This window comes from Myxine glutinosa, chromosome 6 (assembly GCF_964187855.1).
Source record: "Myxine glutinosa chromosome 6, kmMyxGlut1.1, whole genome shotgun sequence".
NCBI classification, from domain to species: Eukaryota; Metazoa; Chordata; class Myxini; order Myxiniformes; family Myxinidae; genus Myxine; species Myxine glutinosa.
In genome coordinates this window covers 89,208,733-89,235,369 of record NC_136266.1, presented here as the reverse complement: position 1 = coordinate 89,235,369, position 26,637 = coordinate 89,208,733, and the positions used below count along the sequence as shown (strand labels likewise).

The window sequence follows — 26,637 nt, the reverse complement described above, 5'->3', positions numbered from 1 at the left end:
CAGCACGAGGTGACTCTACACAATATGAATATAGCAACTAAAAAAAACAGTTTTTGTTTTCATATTTATGTATTTTTGTTTAAATGAATGTGGACGATGTTGAGAAATGTCAATTGGGAAAATCAGAATATTTACAATGTCTGATCATGATCAAAATTATCCCTTTTTCGCCATATTTCCTCGTGAATTGCAAATTGAATCCCAGAATGATTTTAGGCGTCAGCAAAACGAAAACGTGGCTAATTCTGCAGAATAGTGAAAAAATGAACGACGTTACATTTTAATTAGTTCGAGGCCCGTAGTCTTTACAAGGATCTGTTACACATCACAGCGAGTCGAGAAACGTTCCTTGGCTAGAACCAATCCGGGACACGTCGCCACTTCGACAAAGGATACCTAACTTGATTGATAAGGTGTTTTGGACAGGAATTTGTAATTTTCTGGGGGATTTTTAATTTAATTTTTAATTTTTTTTTAACTCACCTGCTCTTCACGAAACACAATGTGGGATCTTTGACGTCCACCACCAACAAGTGTTGGCCGATGGGTCCTCGGGCTTTTATCATTGTTCTCATGGATGGCACACACAATGATATATCACCTTGCATTCAGAACACCAGGGTGACAGGTTATTGCTGGGTCGGGATTCAAACGCAGGTTAGACAACTCAGAGGTGAGTGTGCGAACTCGAAACTATCATGCCAACCCTACATCTGTTGCTTCATAATGTATTTTTATGCCTCCGCCGACAAAGTCCCTGGAGGCATTATGTTTTGGCATTTTGGAGGCATTATGGTCAGGAAACTCCTGACCGCCTCCACCTTGGCCGGTAAAGGGATGGCCTCGTGCCTGGTGATGCGGTGCCCCAAGAAGTCGATGGTGGTGACGCCGAAACGGCACTTCACGGGGTTGATTATCAGGCCATGCAGGCCCAGGCATTCGAAGAGCGTGCGGAGATGGAGCAGGTGCTCCTCCCGCGACGCGCTCGCGACTAGGATGTCGTCCAGGTCGACGTAGATGAAGGACAAGTCGTGCAAGACGCTGTCCATGAGCCGCTGGAATGCCTGGGCCGCATTTTTCAACCCGAAAAGGCATCCGCAAGAACTCGAAGAGGCCGAAAGGTGTGATGACGGCCGTCTTCGGTACATCATCCGGTTGTACGGGGACCTGGTGGTAGCCCCGGATGAGGTCCACCTTGGAGAAAATGGTCGTTTTCGCCAACCGGGCGGAAAAGTCCTGAATATGCGGGACCGGGTAGCGGTCGGGGGTGGTGGCGTCGTTGAGCCGGCGGTAGTCACCGCACGGCCACCATCCGCCGCCGGGCTTGGGCACAATGTGCAGAGGAGAGGCCCATGCGCTGTTGGAGCGCCGTACGATGCCCAGCCGCTCCAGCGTGGCGAACTCCGATTTCGCCACGGCGAGCTTCGTGGGGTCGAGGCAGCGCGCCCAGGCGTAGGCCGGTGGTCCGATGGTGGGGATACGGTGCTCCAGCCCGTGTTTGACGGCCACCGCTGAAAAGGTGGGCTGCGTGAGTACCGGGAAACTGGCGAGGAGGCGGGTAAACTCATTCGCTGCCGGAAGCGTACAGACTAACTTCGCCGGGACGGAACCGCTCAGCAAGCCGCTTGGTAAGCCGCTTGGTGAGCCGCTCAGCAAACAAGCGAGCGAGCTGAAGGTTTCGGCCTGGACGAGGCGTCGACGCTTAACGTCCACCAACAGCCCATTCACACAAAGGAAGTCTGCACCGAGCAGGGCCATTGGCACGCTGGCGGTGACGAAAGACCATTTGAATCGCTGCCCTCCAAAACGCAGCGAGAGGCAACGCTTCCCGAATGTGCGGATGGGAGTTCCGTTGGCAGCGAGCAAGGCATGGCCCCGGCCCGCGGCTTGCTTGTCGGACGCGGAGGCAGGGAGGACGCTTACCTGCGCTCCCATGTCACACAGAAAACGGCGACCAGACGAGGTGTCTGTGATGAACAGGAGGCTGCCGGAATGGCCGACGCTCATGGCCGCAAGTGAGCGTGGCCCTGTCGTTTCCCGACCCGTCGAAAGAACACGGCGGGCAGAACGCTCTAGCCTTGCGGCCGAACCTGGCATGATAGTAGCACCAGGTTTGCAGTGGTGGCTGCCGCGGCGGCCATGCCGGCGGTGGTGGTGGCGGTGGCGGCGGTGGTGGGCGGGGCATAGCAGCGGCCACGAGGGAATCAGGGGGCGCTGTAGCCCCCGCACCGGGATCCACTACGGCAGCACCGTACACCGACCGCGTGTCGCAGGCCGCGAAAAATTTGTCCGCCTCTCCGGCCAGGGCGCGGGGTTCCGTTAAGTTCGAACCGGCCAGCGCGAGCCGCACCTGCGCAGGTAGCTGGCGGAGGAAAAGCATGTGGAAAAGGAAATCCGGGCGCTGGTCTTCAAGAAGGGACAACATAAAATCCATCCGAACGGACGGTCGTGTGTCGCCGAGGGCGGGAAGGTCCAGGAGGCGGTCGGCGCGTTCGGCCTCCGTGAGCCCGAACGTGGCGAGGAGAAAACGTTTGAGCACCGCATACTTGTGGGTACCTGGTGGACGCCGAAGGTTGGACATGACGCGGGCGGCAGTGCCGGGCCCGAGGGAGGCGACCTCGTGGTAGTACATGGTGTCGTCCGCTGTGATGCCCCGGAGCTGGAATTGAGCTTCGGCCTGCACAAACCAAACGTCGGCTTGTGCTTCCCAGAACTCCGGGAGTTTGACGGCGACAGCGTTGGTAGCCATGGCGCGTTCAGGGGTCAGCTACGGCTGAACCAGTCGGGGTCACCAGTGTGGTGCTGTGCAGACACAATTCGTTTGCCAAGAAGGTAGGCCACAACGCTTTGTACAAACTGAAACCCTTTATTAACAGCTCACACGTAAGCACTGGGCGGGCTCGACTCTCAAGCCCGCATATTTGTCCCGAGGCCACGCCTTGCCCCCGGGCGTGGCCGGTCGGCCGAAAGGCGGGGCATGTATCTCAGTTCCACCCTGCGCCTCGTGACGCCTTCGCTCCGGGCGTGGCCCGAGCTGCGCTTCCATGCCCGGACGCTCGCGCCACCCACTGGTGCGCGGAATTATTGCCCACTGACAATGTGTCCACCACAATATAAGCACACCTGACACTAGGCCCAGACTTCAGACTTTGGCATGCTCACGTGGCTGTACCTTCAAAAACTGTTCCAACCCATCATTTTTGATGGGCTTTATACTAGTCGCATTTATAATCAACATAATTTCATAATTATCTTAGATCACGAGATTTTTTAATAATAAAAAATCACACCATTCCTTACTTAGTATCTAATACTGGTGAATATATTGTGATGGTTTTCGGAGATCCCGTGGAAGTAAATAGGAAGACACATACATAAAGAAACCCAACTGTAGTTATTTCCGTAGTATATTGTGGAACTACAAATTGGCTCCCCACTCCCCCGTGTCAGTGGGAATGGAATATCCGTTGTTTGCAGGAGAATCTAACCTCAGAGTGACTCTTTTCTTGTCTATCTATCCCTCTCTATCTATCTCTCTCTCGATCTCTCCCTACACCTATACAGCACATCCACGCACACACTTTAAAACATGCTTTGCACCACACAACCACACAAATAAAACCACTCCACATCAAATCAAAACCACATCAAAACCTGAGCAGGCATGACCGGGGGGTGGGGGGGGAATGACTGAGTGGACTCCCCACAGGCCGGCATGAGGCAACGTCTCGCCCCACCATCCTGCCAGGTTTCGAGGAGCCAATGCGCATCACCGGGAGATGGAGTGGCCCAATGGGCAAGCAGGAGGATCATACAGCATCTGGCCACAGTGAAGGGCAAATTGTGGTTATAAAAGTTCAGGCGGAGCTCAGAACAGAGAGATATGTCTGGGAATATGTGGGAGCGAGCTGGTGGTTGGTATCAGCAGCATAAGTGGAGAGCTGGCGGACAAGCAGGAAGTGAGTGAGGTCCCATACCAGTCAGACAACCAGCCCAGTGGAGAATTCCTAGGCGCGTCATCCAAACACACTGATTCACACAATATTTCTCTTACTGTCGCTACTCCACTTCATTCATTCCCTTTGGATGCACTAGCGTCAACCCAAGTGCCAACTGCTCTTTTTTTTCTTTTCTTTTTGTATACAAGATCGAGGCTCGTGAAAGAGCTAACATTAATCACACAGAAAGACAAACCGACACATAAAACATATAACATGGGGAGCGGTAGACAAGATGGGGCGAGAGGGGGAGGAACACAAACACAACTTCTGAGAGCAGGTACATCGAGAGATCTGTGGGAGGGAGAGGGCTTTGCGGGGTGGAGGCATGGGAAGGGGGGGGGGGGTGGGAGAGGTATAAAACATATGGACACTGCCAGGACTTCCAGGAAAGAAGTTGGAATTTCAAACAAGGTGTATCTGGGGTGAATTAGTGGGGGTAGAAAAGATCAAGGTTTTGGATGGGGAAATATACGATAAGCTCTTTTCAGAGCTTTCTGACTGTTGCACCTAACGGCATTTCCCTCCAACGCCAAATGCATCCACCCTCTGCACCTCTCAGGACACATTGTATGACACCCCCTTCTTCTTACCCCCAGCCTCCATTTTCTTTGGACCCATGTGAGCTCACCAGCTTATGTACGATGAGCAAGAGTACTTATGTACAATGTACAATATGTACTTATGCAAGTTGTACTTATGTTCAACATGCCTAGTATTCTTGTCTCTCTCTGCACTTCTTTCTTTCCTCATTTCCTGGTATGACTGTGGCGCCCGTTTGGATTTTGTAACAAGTGACTGATTAAGAGTGGGCGTCTATGCTAGGGGTAAGAATCTCTTTTGTGGCACTGCCTTGTACATACGTGCCTTTTTGTTAAATCTCAACTCAAACACTTTTCCAAACTCTCCAGTTGTCAACTCCATTGGCTAAGTATAGTGTGTAGAACAGGGAGTTTGGCCCCACTGTTCCGACATGGATATCCATTAGCCGTTGTGTCCACCTTCAATTTGATTTGATCAAACCTACCATTTGTGTAACGCTCAGCCGTATTTGATCATGGTGGCACGTCAGGAAGCACAGTCCTTATCTGGGGTTATTAATTTACCAGGAAGGTAAGGCGGGATTGGACGCTGGACAATACCAAAATTAAGTGTCTCAAATGGCATCTGTGGTTGCTTAGCAACCCGTCACACTGCGGAATTATTAGCAACCCGTCAGTGGTTCGTCGGACGGGGATGGAATCCGAGAATTCCTACAGGAGGCGGCGGATCTGTAACAATATCTTAATCTCTAAGTACAAATTGACTTTAACTCAGTTGAATGGCAAATATGTTCCTGTAATCTGTGTTTTCCAGACTCGGTGGCGTAACGGTGAGAGCGTCAGCTCTGAGTCTGGGAGGTTGGTGGTTCATATTAAAGGCTTAAAAAAATTGTACGTGCTGCTTCCTTGCTTGACGCTTAGCATTTAAAAGGATAGAGCATGGACAAACAACACTGGGAAGGCAATGGAAAACCCAAAAAATTGTGATCTAGTTAAATCTGTATCGGTGAGGCAGAAGTCTGATTAACACAAAAAAAATCATTCAGATGTGGACATCGGGATATCCGCACAGGGAATGTGTACAATTCATACTCACCGATTAATCATGATAAAGGGTTTTTGGTACTTTTTCTCCCCTGATATTAGGAAAGATTTGTTCCGCAGCAACACTATCTCAGTATCGCTCAGTCAATGTGATATTATATCAATATATCCTCATGACCATAAATTAACTCACAGGTCATCATCACCAAATGCAGAGAGAGAGAGAGCACTATTCTAGAACATCCTGCTGGTGGAAGTTTATAAATTTTAACATCCCATTTAAATCCACACCTCCTCTTTTCATTCTCAACTCCTCCTCAAACACGGTTTACCTTTCCTTCTTCATTCCACGACGACAATCCTCCTTTGCAGAATCTTCTTACCCTTGCATCATCATGCAGAATCTTCTTACCCTTGCATCCTTGCATCATCGTGCAGAATCTTCTTACCCTTGCATCATCATGCAGAATCTTCTTACCCTTGCATCCTTGCATCATCATGCAGAATCTTCTTACCCTTGCATCCTTGCATCCTTGCATCATCATGCAGAATCTTCCCCTAAATCTGTTTAAATGTATTGATGAAGGGACCCAGTGAATTGGCAATTAGTAAATAGTGGATGTGATTATATGTTGATGCACACCAGGTTTATTTTATGTTGACATATTACTGACCCTGTTGTTCCTCATTGTTGGGATGAACGTTTCAGTTTATTAGCCCGTCATCCCCCGCTCAGCAGGAAATGGGGGTTTTGCCATCACTTCTGTGTCTGTGTGCCTGTCTGGATCATAACTCTTTTTACCACTTTAGCTTTGTCATCAAATTTTCAAAAAAGGATTATTATGAGAATATGGAGAAGTCAAATTAATAATTTTTTTCACAAGGTCAAAAGTCAGCATCACCTAAAATCATCAATTTTCATCTAATTGACCTGAAATTTTAATTTACCATTTGAGTTTTGTCATAAAATTTTCAACATATCTTTATTATGAGAATATGGAGAAGACAAATTAATAACTTTGCCAAAAGGTCAAAGGTCAGCATGACATAAAATCTTCAATTTTCATCAAATTGACCTGAAATTTTTAGAATTTCCATATTTAGTCACGGAATTGGCTGGGCGCCGATTTATTTATTTTTTAGATCAAAAGGTCAAGGTTGCATAAAATTGTAAATTTTCATCCGATTGACTTGAAATTTTATTAAGAATTTGTATATTGGGTCATTGAATTGGTTCACCAAACAAAAGCTAGAAGAGGATTTTTTTTTTTTTAAATGAGAAGGTCAAAGGTTGAGGTTGGATAAAATTGTACATTTTCACCTGATAGACTTGAAATTTGAGTAGGGTTTACATATTGGGTTACTGAAGCCTATTACTTTTGAGGTCAAAAGGTCAAGGTCGCTGCCTATTGCTTTTGAGGTGAAAAGGTCAAGGTCGCTCAAAACCGTCAATTATTTTGTATATTTTCTCGCTGTTTATATCATGTTTAGCAACACGTGCGCAAAATTTGGTGGACATCGGGCCAGCCCAATTTTTTCAAATGATTTTCAGATGTACGTTACACATACAGAGAATTGCCTTATTTAGCATAGTACGATTTATTAAGAGATATCAAGGCTATTGAGGATGACAGCGGAGTTGAGAGGCCAATTCATCAACAATGCAGCAGAAGGGAACTGGAACAAACAGACAAAAAGCTGGGACATTTCACTCTGACAAAAGATCAGAGGGTAGACAAATGACATGTAAGCAGACAGGAAAAACTGACAAATGGTAAATGTCTGAGGAGTGCAGCTGAGCTGGAGAGGAAAGTCAAAGAGGAAAGAACCAGGAATTGTAATTTGGGGTGTCATGAGATAGCGATGGTCCACTATCGTAAGGGAATACAGAAGAGAACGACTGGACATGCTCAGGGAGACAATTTCAGAGTTGTAAGAAGAGGGTGAGAGAGCGGTGGGGAAAAAAGAGTGGAGTGCAGCGGTTCGGCAAGATTTGGGGAGGCCAACAAGGTGTTGATTTATGTCTGAGCGAGTGCGACATGGTGGGGCTTGAGGGCTGGTGGGTTAAGTCTGGATGAGATATGAGGCAGGAAGAAATTTGCAATAAATTAGAAATTCTCTTGTATGGCTCGTGTGTAAAGTTGAGTAACATGCAGCGTTGGAGCTCTTTTTGGTTTTTAACAAACCATCAGCCCCCATTTGATGGTGGATCGCTAAAACATTTCAGCAAAGATTTCAAATGAATTTGGTTCGGGGCTAATCCAAGGATAAAATGCACTTCCTACCTTGTAAAAAGGACAACATAAAAGATAATGAAAAATGGCACCCTTGCCTGGAGATCCACCTCTTATTTCACTTCTGTTCAAAGTAAGTACAATGAAACCCATTTTCGAAAACCTTGTCCCCACAAAAATCGGCTGACGTCATGCTGCATTTCTTGCCTTATTTTCTCTTGCCATTGGACAGATCACCGGCAAGGAAGCAGATGTACGTCTGGGTAGACTTTATCGCCATGCGGTCTGCCCATTGGCCTTACCGCTAGTGGCTGAGAGCGCATGCGTTGTTTATTCAGCTGCTTATTATAGAGTGGAAAATTGGCCCAGGCTATGACAACTAACCCACACTCGCTGCCTGTGAGATATCAGCTTGACGGAATTGAAAAAAACCCAAGAAACAATGAAAACCGGATGGGGATGCTGGGTGGTGTTGGCGGGGTGGTGATAACCTTCTTTATAATTGTGGCAGTGCTCTTTCTCCTTGCAATGATGTCCGACCGATGACAAGGACAAGACAGACACTCTTGAATCAACCAATCGTCTGTTCCTAGAGATTGGGCAGCTGTTGGAGTTGTCCAGAAAACCTGATGTTTCCCAGTGCAGAGGTAATTTGCTGAGCTTGCACCTGTTGCAAGGAGACGTGCGATTTTTTCATAACACAGGAGAAGCTTGTCGGTGGGACATAAAATATTAACAGGTGATTTTGCATTTTTCAGCCCAAGATGCTCAGTGATGATCTGGTGGTGGTGACTCCCCAGTCTCACACACATGCATTCTCTAGTGGCATGTGCACAACATTGAAATTGCCACAATTCTTATCAGGAACTAATTTTATGGAACTCCGCAACATCACTTGACCTTGTCGGAAGGTCTTATATGGAGAGACTTGCTAAGGTCATGACCTCCATCACTGAGTGTGGGGGCAGGGAAGGGTAAGGGGGTGGGTGGGAGAATTTTCCTTTTCAGACTCAAATTTCCACCACCGTGATGTACTTTCCTCTGGCATGTCATGTCCAATTCGAGACCAATATAGCATCCCAGGTTTATTACAGGCTTGCCAAGTAAGGACTGGACCTCTTGGGATTAGCCAGCAGCATAAAGTAAACTTTCAAGTTTACCATGTGATCATAAGGCTCAGTGGGTCTTGTTCTAAATTAATATTTTTCTCATGTGGCGTAATTAGCAAGCAACTTGGCTGAAACCTTGGCTGATTAACCCTACCTGGAAATACAGGTGGAAATTAGAATTGGTTCAAGTTTTTGGCTACGAAGGTCTACCTTTAGTCAAACGCCCCCAAATAAATGAAGACATTTACTGGTACCATGATTCACTAGTAAGTAAGAGGAGAGAAATCTGCTTCACAACCCTCGAAAATGCCTCTGGTCTGTCACATCCTGCCTGCAAATCATCAGGACGGCAGTTTGCAACCAAATCCTATTCCCTAAAAGGTTGAAACCCTGACTCAACAAGAAGAATATAATTATTTATTTATTCAGAATATATTATTGTGTTGGGCAAATCTTGGCAAAATAAGTAAATAAATAAATTAACAAACAAACCAAGAATAAATAAATAAATAAATAAATGCCCTCCCATCAAGGAAGGTGATCCTGACAGGACTATTGTGGCAGACGTCCTGCTTCGGTCTACAGTGCTGGGCTCAATTGCTTTGGACAGCGGCACGAGAAAACATCTCGGAGTCTCGCGGGGAGCGAGGAACCTCAGGGATAATTCCATTTGGGACTTGTAATGAGGTTAGTGATTGTACCAGAGGCTGACTTGGGAGTAAACAGATACGATGCAGGCCATGCTCAGCTTTGTGGGAGACAGCTGCATGGCGTGTAGTTTCCAATATGGGGTCACTCATCATCGGTCTTAATTGCCACGTTGCTGGAACCCTTGAATGTCTGCACGACAGTGACCCGTTATTACATTCTGGGGCAATTTCATTTCCCTGAAGCGCATCGTTCATCTGTGACAACGCATGCAAGCGCTACCCAAAGGGAACGGAGAGATCTGGCCTACACCACTGGACAATTCATGGCCTTGAGTTGGTAGATATAGTATCACTGATTTAGTAATAGTTATATCCTATACAAATTATTTCAAAAGGCCTGCATGTGAGCTGACCAGGCCTCATTTTACTTCCCAATGGAATTTAGTTCGAGTATTATTGCCATCTATTGGGTGGTGCAGTGTCATCATCAAGCTCTTTACACCTCTTCAAAATGGATAATAATGTGACTGTACCAGTGTACCACCTGCAATCATTACCTCCGCCACCAAAGGTGGACGGAGGTTATGTTTTCACCCCTCTCTGTCTGTTTGTCTGTTTGTGAACAAGATATCTCAAAACGTTGTGGGCAGATTCGGACGCAATTTGGCGAACAGGTAACGTATGTGAGGAGGACGAAGTGATTAGATTTTGTGATCCGGATCCGGTAGTATAATTTTTAAGCGATTCATTACCATTGGGAGATTGGGCCAAAAACTATATATAGCAGGATATCTCAAAAAGTTGTGGACGAAACTTGGTGGACCGGTTGGGTGTGTGACAAGGACTAATCCGTTCGATTTTGGTGAAGATCTGAATATGGATTTGGACATGAGAATTATTTAATTATTAAGTGATTCTTCACCATTGGGAGATAGGGCCAAAACGATATATAGCAGGATATCTCAAAAAGTTGTGAATGGATTTGGACGAAACTTGGTGGACAGGTTGTGTGTGTGACGAAGAAGAATCGATTCAATTTTGGTGAAGCTCTGGATCCGGATCTGGCTCGTATAATTTTTCAGTGATTCTTCACCATTGGGTGATGGGGACAAAAACGATACATAGCAGGATATCTCAAAAAGTTGTGCAAGGATCATTTGATTAAATGTGATTCTGTGTTGTGATTTTCTGGTCCACTCTGGGAAACAAAACGTAAACCGTTCACCTGGCGGAGGTCTGCTCTCCACTGAGCACCGTTCTAGTTTTTACTGCAAGAATTATATAATAATAGCTGAATGCACCCGGCGTTGCCCGGGTTCTTTTTGAATGAATTTAATCTTCTGTACATTAGTCCATGGGCCCAGACCCAAAATTTCACGTATCGGTACCATCTGGGTGGGCAAATTCTAGTTGCCATTTTGTAATAGTTCAACATCCCTAGATTATATTTTGATATGATAACCTTGCCAGAGAGGTAGCTTATTAGTAATTATCATCTCTTGAATGGGCACACCCTCTGGCAGAACCAAAAATGCACTTTCACCGGGTATAAACTTTTACAGCTTTGCTACCTCCCCCAAAAGTATGATATTTCTGTCTCAAATGTGTTAGTCTGTTGTAGAATACATTTACATTGCATGAAATTCAAGAACAACATCAGACATTTCCACATTTTTACTCTTTGCCTTCAAAACACACACAAAATTAGGGTACATGTACATGGTAGTGGATTGCATTGGTGAAATTCTACTCCCAGGATATGCCAACTTCCATGTCATTGTTTCTACTGCAAGGCATCATGAAATAGAAGCATAGGTGCTGTGATATTTATAACTGTCTCTTATTTGCAGAATGAAATCATAGATTCAATCTCCATTGCATCACTCATCATCACCATCATCGACATCGATATCTGTTAGTTCTGCAACCAGTTCTTCCTCAATTGGTTGGTTTCCACAGGTTTTTAGTTTGCACATGTTTGTGCACTTCAAACCATTGCTGAGACATGGGCACTCAGGGTATTTGCAAGACTTCACACATTGACAGGATAAGAAGTGCAATACAGCTTCTGGTGCTGGTGATCCATGCATCCACACGATGGCCAGTTTGCCATCATCATCTATGGTCCATCCATTGTCCTTGGGACTGAGTGACTCTTGGAAATATTCTGTTAGCTGGAAATATTATTAACTTATTATGGATGGCTTTTAATGGAATATTTTCATGATATATGACTTTGCTTAATTACAAAAAAGCGCCAATTGGCCAAAATGTTAAGATGGAAAATAAATGGACTAAGCTACTCCGGTGGAAAGGTTATCATATATTAGTTTGTTCATACTGACCCCACAAACATTTTAATACCACTTAAGTTTTGCCCCAAATTTGGTACCGATTTTCTGTCTGCCCCATGGACTAATATGTCTGATTGTCCCCATGGACTAATTTTGAAAGCATGTGTTGCAATCAGTCAGATATTCCTATTAAGTGCATAAGTTGTACTTCAACAGAATTCTTAAAGAAGAAGAAGAAGATTTATTGCGAAATGGGCCCAGCCCGGCCGACGCGGCCTCGACTGGCCTCACCACCTCGCCTATAACCTTCCCGGGGCCAGTCCCGACATTTTTTGTTTCAGAGGTTTCCTCCTATCTTTCACCGTTCAGGAGATTAGCGCGTGCAGACAAACAAACAAACAAACAAAAACTTTCTTTTATATATATATAGATTATAAGCATGATGGGATTTCTTGTAATAAACATACCCAGCGCCGTTGAGCATTCCCGAACTGAATCAGAATTTTTTGTAATTGTTTTCGAGCTGTTGGAGAACAACCAGTAGGTGTCATCACATTTCCTGCAAAGACTATCACGTTTTACGTGGCACACCTGTTTTCAACCAGTTGCTTTATCTAAAAGGTAGACTCCAGGCAGGTGACTCCCTTTATGCTTACTCTCTCATCTTTATATACACAAAGAGGTCTCTGATGGCACCGTCCTCTCTCTGGAAGAGTTGGCTTGATCAGGAGAGTTCTTCAATTGCACAAGGCCATGTGATTCAACCGGCTCTCGTCTGACAAAGCCTTACATTCCGATGTGATTTAAAATTGTCCTTTCACATTGGCCTGCCGACTGGCAGGCATCCGGCAGTCTGACATTTTTCAGGAGTTTAATTTACGTTCCACTAAGAAACGTGCTGTGCTACAAATCCTCTCAGTCAATGCAAGCAGAAAGCGTGACTAGCTAGCTGATGGGAACGGTGGAAGTTATTGTAAAAATAATTATTATCAGATGTATTACGATTGTCTTGGTGACCAAAAGCTGCGCATACAACTCGATACCTATTCCATAGTTGAGATTTGACTGTGATCAGATGACTCGATGTCTTGGTGCAGAATCATAACTCAACTGAGGCAGCATTTTATAATCTGACCACTGGGTACTGGTATACAATAAGTTGCTTTTTTGTGGAAGATGCTGTAGGAGCTTGAATGTCCATTAGTAAATGTGAGTAGATGGAAAAGCAAGCTTAAGATTCTTCCAAAGAAGAGCTTGCTCAATGATGCAAAGTAATGCTTCAAGGCACAATCATGATTTTTTTTTGAAGTTATATTTGGGATCAAAGGCACATTAGACATCTCAAAGGCAACAAGCAGGGCACTTGGTAGAGCGCAAACCTACGCCAGGCTGAACGGTTTATGTTTTGTATCCCACTGATAGGCCGGATGTGGATTCAGACCTGAAGCAAAATCAAATCGGCTTGTTCTCGTCACCGAACCAACTCGTCCACCAAGTGTATTCATAACTCGTCCACAACTTTTTATAATATGTTTAAAATATATCGCTTTCGCCCGATCCCTCAATGGTGAAGAATCACTTCAAAAATTAAATAATTCTCACATCCGAATCAATATTCAGATATTCACCAAAATCTAATCGATTCGGTCTTGTCACACACCAAACCTGTCCACCAAATTTCATCCGAATCCGTCCACAACCTTTTGAGATATCTTATTCACAGACAAAAAAACAAACAAGAAATATGTCGTGCATAGCACGATAATTTCAAAATCCCTAAAAGAAGTTGCTGGCCGATGATGACCTCTAAAATAATTGGTGGTTGAATTCAGTGACATGGTATGCAAATCCTCTTAAAATTTCAAGTTAATCAGATAAAAATTGAGGATTTCAGAAATTTGGCCTATGTTGACCTTTAGGCCTATGTTGACCTTTTGGCCTATGTTGACCTCAAAAATACTTGGTGATTGAATTCAGTGACCAGATATGCAAATCCTCTTCCAATTTTAAGTTAAGTGGATGAAAATTGAGTATTTTAGAAACATGGCCTATGTTGTCCTTTTGGCCTAGGTTGACCTCAAAAATACTTGGTGGTTGAATTCAGTGACCAAATATGCAAGTCCTCTTCAAATTTCAAGTTAATCGGATAAAAATTGAGGATTTTAGATATTTCGCCTATGTTGACCTTTTGGCCAAAGTTGACCTCAAAACTACTTGGTGATTGACTTCAGTGACCAGATATGCAAGTCCTCTTCTAATTTCAAGTTAATGGGATAAAAATTTAGGATTTCAGAAATTTGGCCTATGTTGACCTTTTGGCCTATGTTGACCTCAAAAATAGTTGGGTGTTGAATTCATTGAGCATATATGCAAATCCTCTTAAAAATCCAAGTCAATCGGATGAAAATTGAGGATTTTATTGAGGAAAATTTGAGGAAATTTGACAAAGTTGGTGACCTTTGGCCGATGTTGACCTATTTACCTTTTGACCCCCAAAAACAATAGGCTTCTTGCTAATGACCAAATCTACCATTTGTCAGACAGAATAATGACATTACATACCCAGACACATACCCATACCTACGTACCCAGTACCCAGACATTACTACAGGCAAGTAGTAGAGTGGATAGGGGGAAGAATCGTGCACTTTTTGATAAAAGCATCAAACTTGGTACATATCATCAGTAGGCCATTACAAGAAAAAATAGATATAGTGCCATCCCAGTTTTGGCCTATGACGGCTGTAAAATACCAAAATACCATATAACTGAACAACCAAGAGGCCTAGGATCTTAATTCTGGTGCCTATAGGTTTTTGGGGTCATAGAATTAAAAGAAGGCAATAATGAGTATGTGTGATCACGTCTTGTACCACTTTTGGAACATAAGTGCCCTTTTCCAGTTTACAGACACACAACATTTGGCAGTATTTGTATTGCTTTATTTTGTATTGATGAAATATAAGATACCTGTCCCGTAAATGAAACTTATCGTGCTATAAAAAAAATAACAGTCAAAACGAATACAAAGCCGAGTTACGTATTATTGTAGATACCAATGTGCCATGAGTCAGTTAGGCTTACCATCAAATGTGAAATGCCAGATATCACATGAACTAATCATGGCAAGGACCCCCACATTCGCACAAAGCTGTACACGGCAGAGCTGCTTTTGTGCATTTGCAGTTTGTTCGACAGCCTTTGGTACAACCGCATCGAATAAGTTTTCTGCAAACTCTGCTGGCTTCAGGAAGACTGCTCCAAAGAACGTCCCAGTTTCCATCACTACTACGAGTCCATCCCCATCCGTCCGGTTGTGGAGGCGTAGCCTTTGCTTCAAGCACCTGACTCCAAATGTGACTGGCCTGGTATACTGCTCGTCTAGTGTGAGATGAAAATTGTTGAATTTACCCCACTTATTAGAAAAGCAAAGATAATACTAGTATTATACTAGTAAGCATATTATGAAATATGTAGTCTGTCAGTACAGTGGTCTTTTGTGTATTATGATTCCATATATTTCCATTTGGTAATTAATCAATACATTCGTGCTAAAAGACCATGAATGTGTCTTCATAAACAGTAAAATGGTACTTACGTTTAAAAGGTGGTACCGTAAGTGACCACACATACCTCGACATTGCCTTCTTTGATTTCTATGACCCCCAAAACCTATATATAGACACCAGAATTAAGATCCTAGGCCTCATGGTTGCTGAGTTATGTGGTATTTTAGTGTCCTGTGGTGGCCATTTTGAAATATGGCCGCCATAGCAATCACAGGCCAAAACTTGGATGGCACTATATCTAATTTTGTTTCTTATGGCCTTACTGAATATGTGTACCAAGTTTGATGCTTTTATCAAAAAGTGCACGATTCATCTCTATATTGCACCTATCCACTGGACTAGAGTGATCTTGCATCTTCTTGCCATTTGGTGATCTTAACTACCAAGTTTGATGAATTCCTACTTTTACGCGTTACCTCTCCAAACTCCGGTTACGGTGCCCCTCAGAGTCTCGAGAGGGAACGCTGCAGAAAGATTTGTTATTTTGAGTGTTCTAATAAACCATGGTAAAACCACACCAATGCAATTGTAGAACAAAACAAGTAATTGTATTAAGAACTCTCACATACACAATAATAACACTCTTAAAGAAAGTACAATGAAAATATCACTTGCATCAAATGACCAATACATATGATGGTACCATCATTCCCCAATTCTCTCAAAGCAATAAACTCACGATACGCCAAACGTGAGTGGAATGTAACATTCCCAAAGTCCGTGCACAAATCCCCACGCGGGGTGAAGGTTGAAGTCGTGCAGAACGACAAGAACAGGCAGTTATCGGCGCGGTTGCAGAAGCAGAGTTATGAGGTGGGAGGCAGCTGGCGGCACGGTAACAATCCCCCAAACGTGAGCGCAATCTACGCGCCCCCCACATCCCCGTCCCCCCCGTTCACCAACGATTAAGCTGATATGGAAAACCAACGGCAATCCACACAATTATGTCGATATGGGAATCCCAACGACAAAGCACAATGCACCAGGCAGACGGCCTCCTCGACGAAAAATGGCGGATCAGCTTGTAATGGAGGCTCTTGCTTTCCCGCCAACAATAACTCACGCTTGGTAATAAAACCTGAGATGCAGGTTTAATTGCAATCGCCATATAGGACGATGTCGCGGGCAATCCCTTTCACAGGAAGCTTCAACTCATTCGCGATCAGTATTAAAAAAAAAAGTCCGCTCGTAGCCTCAATGCGACTCATGGCTGTATCTCTCATGGCCGTCTCCTCTCCCTCCCGATCTCCCCTCTTCCGGTTTCTTTGCCGCGTTTTCCTTTTTCCTTCACAAACATTTCTTTTTACCTTTTACTAAAGTCATCTCCATTTCACACAAAAATCTTAACATCAATATTACCTGAAACTTTAAAATCCTACAAGTATATAATAACAACAAGGGTGGAAGTGACGAATCCGTAACACTACCCAACCGTTTAGGAAGGGATAGCGTGACGGATGGATAGACAGACTAACAGAGCCAATTACAATATCCCCCACCCCACGTTATTTTCTTCAAAAAGTATCAGGATAATAAAATCTTCATAATATATATTATCTCTGCACTACCGTTTAGGAAGGGATAGCGTGACGGATGGATAAATATTGCCTATTTATTAAATAAATTATTAATTATTATTATTTTAATTATTCAATTATTATTATTATTATTGTCTATTATTATTATTATTATTATTATTAAATATTTATGACTGACAGAGGCAATTACAATATCTCAATATCCACCCCTCTCCCCCAGTCATTTTCTTCAAAAAGTGTAAGGATAATAAAATCTTTATAATATATATTATCTCTGCACTAAACAACATTCTGTAATATTGTTTAGCCCTAAACAATAACAATGATGCATTTGATACTAGAACTGCACTCAGTAGAGAGCATACATACCTCCACCTGGTTGACCATATCACTCAATGGTAAAGAATAATTTTTAAAAAAACTACTGGCTGGATCTGGATCTTCACCAAAATTGAATAGATTCTTCCTTGTCACACACACAACCTGTCCAACAAGTTTCGTCCAAATCCATCCATAACTTTTTGAGATATTCTGCTATGTATAGTTTTTGGCCCCATCTCCCAATGGTGAAGAATCACTTAAAAAATTAAATAATCCTCATATCCGAATCCATTTTCAGATCTTCACCAAAATCGAATCAAATCGTCATTGTCAGACACCCAACCGTTCCACCTAGTTTCGTCCAAATCCGTCCACAGCTTTTTGAGATATCCTGCTATGTATCGTTTTTGGCACAATCTCCCAATGGTGAAGAATCACCAAAAAAATTCTGCTAGCCGGATCCGAATCCGGATCTTCACCAAAATCTAATCATTTCGTTCTCGTCACGTACGCTACACGCTACATCTCTGTCAAATTTCGTCCGAGTCCGTCCACAACTTTTTTGAGATATTTCGTTCACAAACGGACAGACAGATAAACGGACAAACAGGGGTGAAAACACAACATCCATCCACCTATGGTGGCGGAGGTAAAGATACATCTTAGCTCACCTACTGCAATCATTTAGACGTATTAGGCAGTGACGTTAGCTTAAACCAAGCCGACCCATGACCCTGGACTGTGCAGGCTTTCAGCCATAAAAAAAAAAAAGTCCTACCTGCTTCTGCTGCGCAAAAGCTCAAGTTCTATTCTTGTGAAAACATGCTCACGTAAATGCTCTTTTCATTAATACAAGGGCCAAACACAAGCTCCTCTGTTACGTTGCTCGGAACCACGTGCCCGGCCAGCTATCGGCGCATGGATCATGACCGAAAAGGAGTGGTGAGATCTCCTTGGTTGTGCATAGCTGGAGGTTCATTCTTCTTCGTTTAATATAAGTGCAGGAATATTTAGATCTCTTTATTTTCTTTAAAACTTTCTCTAAAATCACTGGAAATTAGCATCAATGATCACATTGTTTGCCAGAAAATGAACAATTTTTTTCAGCCCAGAATGAACTGCAATATTTATCTTTGATTGATTAAAATTCCCTTTTTGGAATCTCAAGATATATTTTTTATTATTTCACAACGCCATTGGCTAAATGTAATTTCAAGACCCCGTTCCGTCTTGACAAGGTCGCTTTGCCCTTGTCAAACTAGTGCGACTGTTTCCGTCATTTGAGAAACAACAATGGAAAGGTCGCCACTCTGTTGTAAGGTGCTGCAGGCATTTGAAATTTGAAAAATAAATAAATAATAATTTGTGCAAAATTGAAAAAATTCCAAATTCAAAAAAAAAACAATAATTAAAAATTCAGCCAGGAATTTAAAATTGACGCAAGGTACCAAGGTATACAATGGCATACGTTTTTGGAGTGGCAGCAGGGATTTTTAACGTCCACCAGGGAATAGTAGCACAAGGAACACCCGGCTTAATGTTGATCGTTTTGCACCTGGAAGCAAAATGTAAGAGTGATGCATCACCCTACCTATGAAACACCAATATGACAGCTTACAGTTGGGTCAATAATCAAACCCAGACTAGACAGCTCAAAGTAGACGATGTCACCTCTGAGTTATCATGTCAGCCAAAGTTTTGTGAATCGGGTGTTCAAAAATGCATTTGCTAGACCCCTGCAGCAAAGCCTTCTAATTTAATTGCAACAATACAATAGAGTAGTGAACTGTCTAGGGTATACTATCAGCTGCACAAGGCGTACCCATTCCCATGGGTTGCCTGAAGTCCCAGAATGAATGACTCCAATTATTACCTCCGCCTCCGAAGGTGGACGGAGCATATGTTTTCACCCCTGTCTGTCTGTCTCTTTGTGCAAAGGATATCTCAAAAAGTTGTGGACGGATTCGGACGAAATTTGGTGGAGAGGTTGGGTGTGTGACAAGGAAGAATCCATTCGATTTTTGGGGAGATCCGAATCCGGATCCGAGAGTGTCTTTTAATTTCTATAAGTGATTGTTCCCCATTGAGAAATGGGGTCATAAACTCCATATATACACAAAGAATTAAGTTAAGCACCCCCCCCCCGTTTTTTTACAACCTCGCACATTACAAGTTTGTTGTCGTCAAAACAGTGTAATATACCCATGATATTGCTATATTTTCTGGAGAAGTGATATTATGGTCACATAAAAACATAACAATCATGCCGTTTTCAATATTTTATTCTGAATAATTTAAGGTGAAATTTTTTGGGAATTTTAGGCATATTTTCACCTCAATTTAAGTATGGAGCTATAGGTCCATCACGGACAGTGTGGATGACGTTTATGTTTTCTAACGTACAGTCATTGTTCTGAGAAGACCTCTAGCGATCTTTGCGTCAATAACGTGTGTAGGACCCACGTGATCGGATCACTGACTCAACCAATCACATTTTTTCACTTTGATCACTCAATTGCATCAATGGATAATTGCTAATGTCATACCAATCATTATTTGATCTCACATACCTTAGAATATATGCCAATGTATACATATACACAAAGAATATATATTAGGGGGTGCTTACCTTAATTCGTTGTGTAGGGGTGCTTAACTTAATTCTTTGTGTATAGATATCTCAAAAATTTGTGGATGGATTATGACAAAACTTTGTGGATAAATGTTAGATTTTTTTTTTTTTTGTATACAAGATCGAGGCTCGTGTAAGAGCTAACATTGATCACAAAAAGACAAACTGACATAAAATATAAAACATATGATAAAGGGAGCGGGAGAACAAGATGGAGAGCAGGGACATCGGGAGATCTGTGGGAGGGAGAGGGCTTGGGCGGAGGAGGCATGGAAGGGGGTGAGAAGAACATAGATGACAAGAACAAGCCTATTAGATTATGTTTAAGGCCAAAATCCGGTCTATCAGTGGGATATAAAACGTAAAATGTTCAGCCTGGCGGAGGCATGTGCTCAACTGAGTGCCGTTCCAGTTATAAAATTCTGACCTATAAGATGGAAAGTTTAGGGTATTTTTTAAAGTGTTCTGCAATCCATTAACTTGCTCCAAATTAATGAGCTCATAAATTTTGATTTTAAAAACATCCACCATTTTTAATTACATATAACTCAGATTATGCAATCAGTATTATCTCTTTTGCTCCGACGAAGGCTTAATGCCTGAAATGTAAGCTTCTCCTTGCTTCCCATAGTGCTTAGTGCACCTCAATGAATATTCGGGTGATTTCATGTATTGTACTACCTGTTCTCGGAAGCATATCGACTGTATTCTTCGCGAGCAAGACAAGTACTTCATGATGCAACCAGTAACCAACTTCTACCCCACTGATATTCTGGACTACTCCCTGGATGGACATGTACTTGCTTCTGAACTTCACGTTCCTGTTTCATTCCATTTGGTTCTGATTAGCATTGCCATGAGGAACAATGCCAGATGGGGGCACTAAACCCTCTGATCGAAGGCGGATTCATCTGCTTGCATTTCGCTTTGGTTCTTCAAGAGCAGAGATGATGATAACAATATGTCGTCGGTCTCACGGTCTGTTGCAGACGTGTGCAGCTGTATCACTCAGGACGCTAATTCTTGGGCAGGTACTGTATATTCGACTTGGGTCCACAGGATGCTGGCTAAACATGCCAACAATAACACTACAAGTGGCGTTTTAAGCAAAATTAGAAAAAAGATCATCAACAGAGAGTGCTCCTGCTCAGTCTGTCATTGGTTTGTAAAGCTAAGCACATAAGCAAAAAAAGAGCCTGAAAGAGAACCAAACACAGCGAACTATCTAATCTATGAAGTTAATTCACATCACCCAAAAATTCGAAATATATTGAAACACTAACAAAAAGTACAGCCAACCAAGTACTACTTCACTAACTTCACATCAAACAGGAAAGAGAAGACTCATCCTACAAGCGATGTGCTTTTTGGTCAGATATCCCTGACCCAAAATTTCCCCAGTTTTTTTTTTTGTATACAGGATCGAGGCTCGTGTAAGAGCTAACATCAATCACCAAAAAAACAAATGGACACACAAAACATACAATAAAGGGAGCGGGAGACAAGATGAGGAGAGAGAGGGAAGCATACAAGTACAACAGCCGAGAACAGGGACAACGGAAGATCTGTGGGATGGAGAGGACTTAGGGGAAGGAGACATGGGAAGACGGGGGGACGGGGGGTTGGAAAGTATAAAACACATGGACACTGCTAGAACTTCCAGGAAAGAAAGAAGTCGGGATTTCAAAAAAAAGTGGATCTGGGGTGAATTAACGGGGGTAGAAGAGATGAAGGTTATGGATGGGGGAAGATAAGAGATGGTGGTGAACAGTTGTTTTAAAGACCTGGAGGTCCTGGTGTTTTAAAGGAGCGGGATTGAAGAGAGTGAGGGAGTTTGTTTCAGAGGCGGGAGTAAAGAGTTATGAAGGAGTGAAGGTGATTTGACAATTCAATTTCAACAATTCAATCCCCAATTTTATTTTTTTTGGACATATCTCCAAAGAGTGCAGAACGTTTGTGAAATTTGATCTACTTGATACATCTACAGGAGAGTGTCTCTTTTCTATTTCCTTATGTTTGCTCAAATGGCCTAAGCAAACACTCTAAGTCATACATGCAATGTTTACTGAAAAGTTATCACTTTATGCAAGTGCCTCTCCGTGTGCACTTGTTGTCCCCCGCCTCTCCACCAAGTTCTAAGATGGGAGATATTAAAATGAGTTCTGTCCAACCGACCGATCATCAGTCAATGTACTTTTGTGTACGCGATATTTCAAAAACCGTTGAACTTTTAGCTTTCATATTGCCGATTTATATTCCTCATGACAGTATATCAACTTGATTAGGTCATGGCGATGATTGGCTGAATTATGTTGCCATGGCAACCGTCCTGGTAACTTGGCTTGTGTTCGCAATATTTCAAAAACCGTTCAAGATTTCGCTTTCATATCACAGATCTATTCGTCATATCGCCCAAAAGGCGAGGAACCTATAGGGTCTCAGCTCCTTGTTCTTCTACGAACCCCCTGCCCCCCACTCCGCCTTCTCGCTAGCCTTCCAAAAATTGAGGCTAACTGCTCGACTTCACTGCACTCCTTTGTTCCTCTTTTCGTCCACTTGTGTAATGGCCTCCTTGAGCGAGTACAATCCCACTCTTCCCCTTAGGGCTCCATAACTGCATCTCATCACTATATCATGCTATCTTTAATCCCTACCTCCCTATATTTATCTCTCATTTAAAGACTACCATCTTTCTTTCTCTCTATCCTCTTTTTTTGTTCATTCATTCCCTTGCTTATTGGCTCTTTCTGATGCTCCTTATTAGTATGTTGCCTTCTTCCGCCAGATTCTCCGCCAGAAAACGAAAAACAACCAAAATCAAAAGAGGAAATATGGGAAGTATTGCAGATTGCTTGGAAAAAGTTCACAATAATATCTCTAGAAATTGCAGGAAATCATTCCAAAACATTCCAAACAAAATGGAAAAGGTGATCAAACCAAATAGTGAAATTTCATGCATTAATATTGTAAAATACAATTAATTTTTGTTTATTTAATCAAACGTTATCAATGTAACAATTGTATTTGTCAAAATAGGCGAATGTGCCAATAAAAGTTTATTTTCAAGGTGGCATAAGACTTTTGCACAATACTGTATAAAATGTAAACCAAAGTGTATAGAAATATGATGGCCCAACAATCCTGTGCTCTATTCCTGCCACCAGCGCTCGACTTCAGGGCAAAAAACGTGACCAAAAAGCTCTTGTGGTGGATAGCAGAACTACAGATCTGAGTACATGTGGCCTGCGTTAGTCCCTGATGAAGGCCACTCTGTGGCTGAAAGGTTGAATATTTTTGGCCTTTTATCTTTTTTCTGAATCGAGTCTGCTTTCGCATGAGCTGTTGCATCTGCTTTCGCATGAGCTGCTCTACTATTCAAGTCTGGTGATGATGGATTTTCTCATCTTCAAACTCTTCTTTTATTGTGTCATGCATTTGCTTTTGTTCAAGAGAGTTAGTTATGGAAAGTCTTACTCATCTTCATGAGGACATGTGTGCTCCTCTCCGATTACACAAGTTTTATGTTTTCTCTACATCTCCAGCAGGTGGCTCTCAAGTCAGGTGCCACATCAGTTGGCAAAAACATACCGATGTTGATGGAGTAAAAACTCAAGCAATTCCAAGACATCATTACAACATGTCCCTTAATTTTGGGTAGCTGTCCATGATAATTTACTGTTATCTCTGCTTGCTTCCTCTTTAAAAATTTTTTTATTTCAAATGGAATCAAAGTGCAGGTAAAAACTTTTTAATATATTGGTTGTTCCTTTGCTTTTTCATCAATATTTTTGTTTTCATGATTGGAGGTTTGGATGCAAATTTACCATTTTTGGTCAAAGTTGTACAGGTGTTTTTTTTGTAAATCACAGGTTTGATTTCTAAAGGGATTTATTCGGACTTGAAACGATCATTCTGTTGAATACGTCCTGAAGACTGTTTTTATTATTAATTGTCTGATGTTTGCACATTCCTTTATTTAGTTGTGGTAATTTGGGTTAGGGTTATTAGGGTGAGGCTTAGGGTTATTACAGTTGCAGTTATGGTTATTAGGGATAGGGTTCAAATTTTTATGATTTTAAGATTTTTAGATTTTAGAGAATTAGGATTACTTGGTACTATGGCACCGTGGCCATTGTTGCCAAGTGTTGCAATTTTATTCTACCAGATTTAGCCAATCTCATAAAGAGATTGCTACATTATACGATGGTAAGACGGTCATCAAATATGCGTTTCCATTTGAGATTTTCACATTCCCAGAGCCAGAGACATCAAAATATGAAAGTCCTAACAAAATATTGAGGGCTTAGCAGAATAAATGTGATGCAACATTTTCTAAAACAAGTAATAAATAATTTTTAAAATCATACATATACATATATTGTATACATATATTGTATACACACACACACACACACACACACACACACACACACACACACACACACACACACACACACACACACAGAGCAATTTCATGTTGTGATGTTAATAAAGCAGTTAATGTTCATTAGGATGTGACCAATATGTCAAATGCGAATTGAGTGAATGAAAAAAACACATTTTGATTACTTGAGGAAACGTATTACTTGAAAGAACCAATGAAAATTCCACTCACACAGTTTATATGAATGAGGGCCCAAGACCGGATGAAGTCTTGTTCATGAGCGCACCGTATTTTATTTGTATGAATATTCCCTTTTTTAAAGCATCTGTCTGCTCAAACCTAATTATCTTTTTTTCTGAAAGAGTCAACATTGCCAAGCCTGGCATTAACCAAAATTGTGGCGAGACAGTCGTAAAAAGCAATCAAGGGTAGATTGGTAATATAAAGAAAAGGGCTTTTGTGTCTGTTTTGTTCTTCTGCCCGAGAACGTTGCACACAGTATCTGGCCAGCTGAGACAGAATGGAACGGATACGGTCGTAAAGCGGCTTTTTGCCTCGTCTGCGCTTATTATATGTGCGTCTCGGCACAGAGGCCCGGGCATACAAAACGGGACAAAAATGTGCAAACAACATGGCTGCATTTTTTGCATCAATGATTTGCATCACGTCCACTGTCGGTGCCAGTGTGGAAAGCAAAAGAGTTTTTGAACATGAAAAATCACTGGACTGGCCACTTAGTCCTTGAGCCAGACCAAAAGTAATGCTCCGGCGGGGGGAGTAATTCTCATTATGATTTTCCATTAGACCAATGTCTCAAGTGTCAGAAAAGGTGTGATGGACATCTGAGAACGGTAGCTTAGTGCCCGGATGGACGCCATCTTTGAAACCACCCAGCTCGAAAATGCCCATTTGGTGGGGTACATTGTTGCACGTGTATCTGGACTTCTATACTAGCTATCGATGTGCGGTTGACGACTAAATATACGTCCGATGTGTACCGTCTAAATAAAAAATAATATGAAGCATTTTGTTTTAGATTAATTATTATAAAAATCAATTATCGAAAAAAAATCATATATTTTTCAATATTTTATTATTAGACTTGTACTTTTTTTAGTGAAACAACACTGGTATGATTTTCCAAATTATGCATTGTGCTACACCGTTTATCTGTCTATAAAAATAACTCAAAAACTAAAACATATCATCCACCACGAGTTTACAACAAATAAATGTAAAGAGGCATAAAATGACTTAGGCCGCCGCTGGCATTATCTATTCTGACGATAACGCAAGTTAGGAATGTCGTACGGAGAGGATTTTAACACCATACGATATCTAATAAGCAGGCGGAAATTGTTACATAGGAAATCTGCACTTTGGTGGCCATCTTGGATTTCAAAATGGCCGCCAATTATATTAATTATTCATTACTAGAGTTTGGAAAGACGTATGGAGCTGATTTTAACACCATACGATGTATATTCCTAATAAGCAAGCGGAGGTATCATTGAACATGTCATGTTTTAGTCAAATAACACCGGTATGATCTTCCAAATTATACATTTTGCTAAACCGTTTATCTGTCTATAAAGATTTTCAGGCAATTTGGCCTGCATTATAATAGAGAACAACATATGCTATACAATATACAGTGCACACAAAGTTAATCATCAGAGTCGCCATCAGAGTCATTGGCATCCTGAGCCACGATAGCATCATCCTGCACCATGTTGGAGCATCCCTGCAGCTTACACACAACAGTGCACTTCAACCCATTCAGTATGCAGGAGCAATCTGACGGTCGACACGTCCTTCTGCATGTGCATGAGATGAGATTCAAGACGACATCTGGAGCTGGTAGACCCGCCATCCATCGGATTGTGAGCGAACCGCCATCATCGAGTTCCCAACCATGTCCTGCTGATGGTGTTGGGACGTCTGGTAGGTTTTCAAGGCTGCGTCGCCAGATAGCCGCCTGATAGTTGGCCCTAAGCGTATGCTGCATCAAGGAGTCTTCACAAGGCGGCAATTGTCCAGATTCGATCTGGCCCTTCTTTGCACAGAACATGTGATAACGGAGCGAATTAACACCGACGATCTTCGTGTTCTTGGTGTACAGCTGACACGTGAAGGCCTGAATGCTATTGAAGACGTCTGTTGGTACATTCCACGAAGATCCCAGATCTGTGAATGCTTGAAGATACAGCTCATTCGCTTGCACAAGCTTCAAAGCCTTTATCTTTCCTTGGCTAGCCAGAGCACTCACAGTGTCACACCCGCTCCATGCATGAAGCCCTGGCAATGCACTGCAAACTCCAG

At 42.5% G+C, this 26,637-nt stretch overlaps 1 long non-coding RNA gene across 1 annotated transcript in view; it reads right to left on the bottom strand.

Moving 5' to 3' along the window:
- LOC137417347 (uncharacterized) overlaps positions 1 to 8,127 on the bottom strand; it is a 63,771-nt gene extending 55,644 nt beyond the window's left edge. Inside the window, exon 1 of the long non-coding RNA XR_013623719.1 lies at positions 8,026 to 8,127. This is a non-coding gene — a long non-coding RNA (uncharacterized LOC137417347). The remainder of the gene's footprint in view (positions 1 to 8,025) is intronic.
- Between the last annotated feature and the right edge of the window lie 18,510 nt (positions 8,128 to 26,637).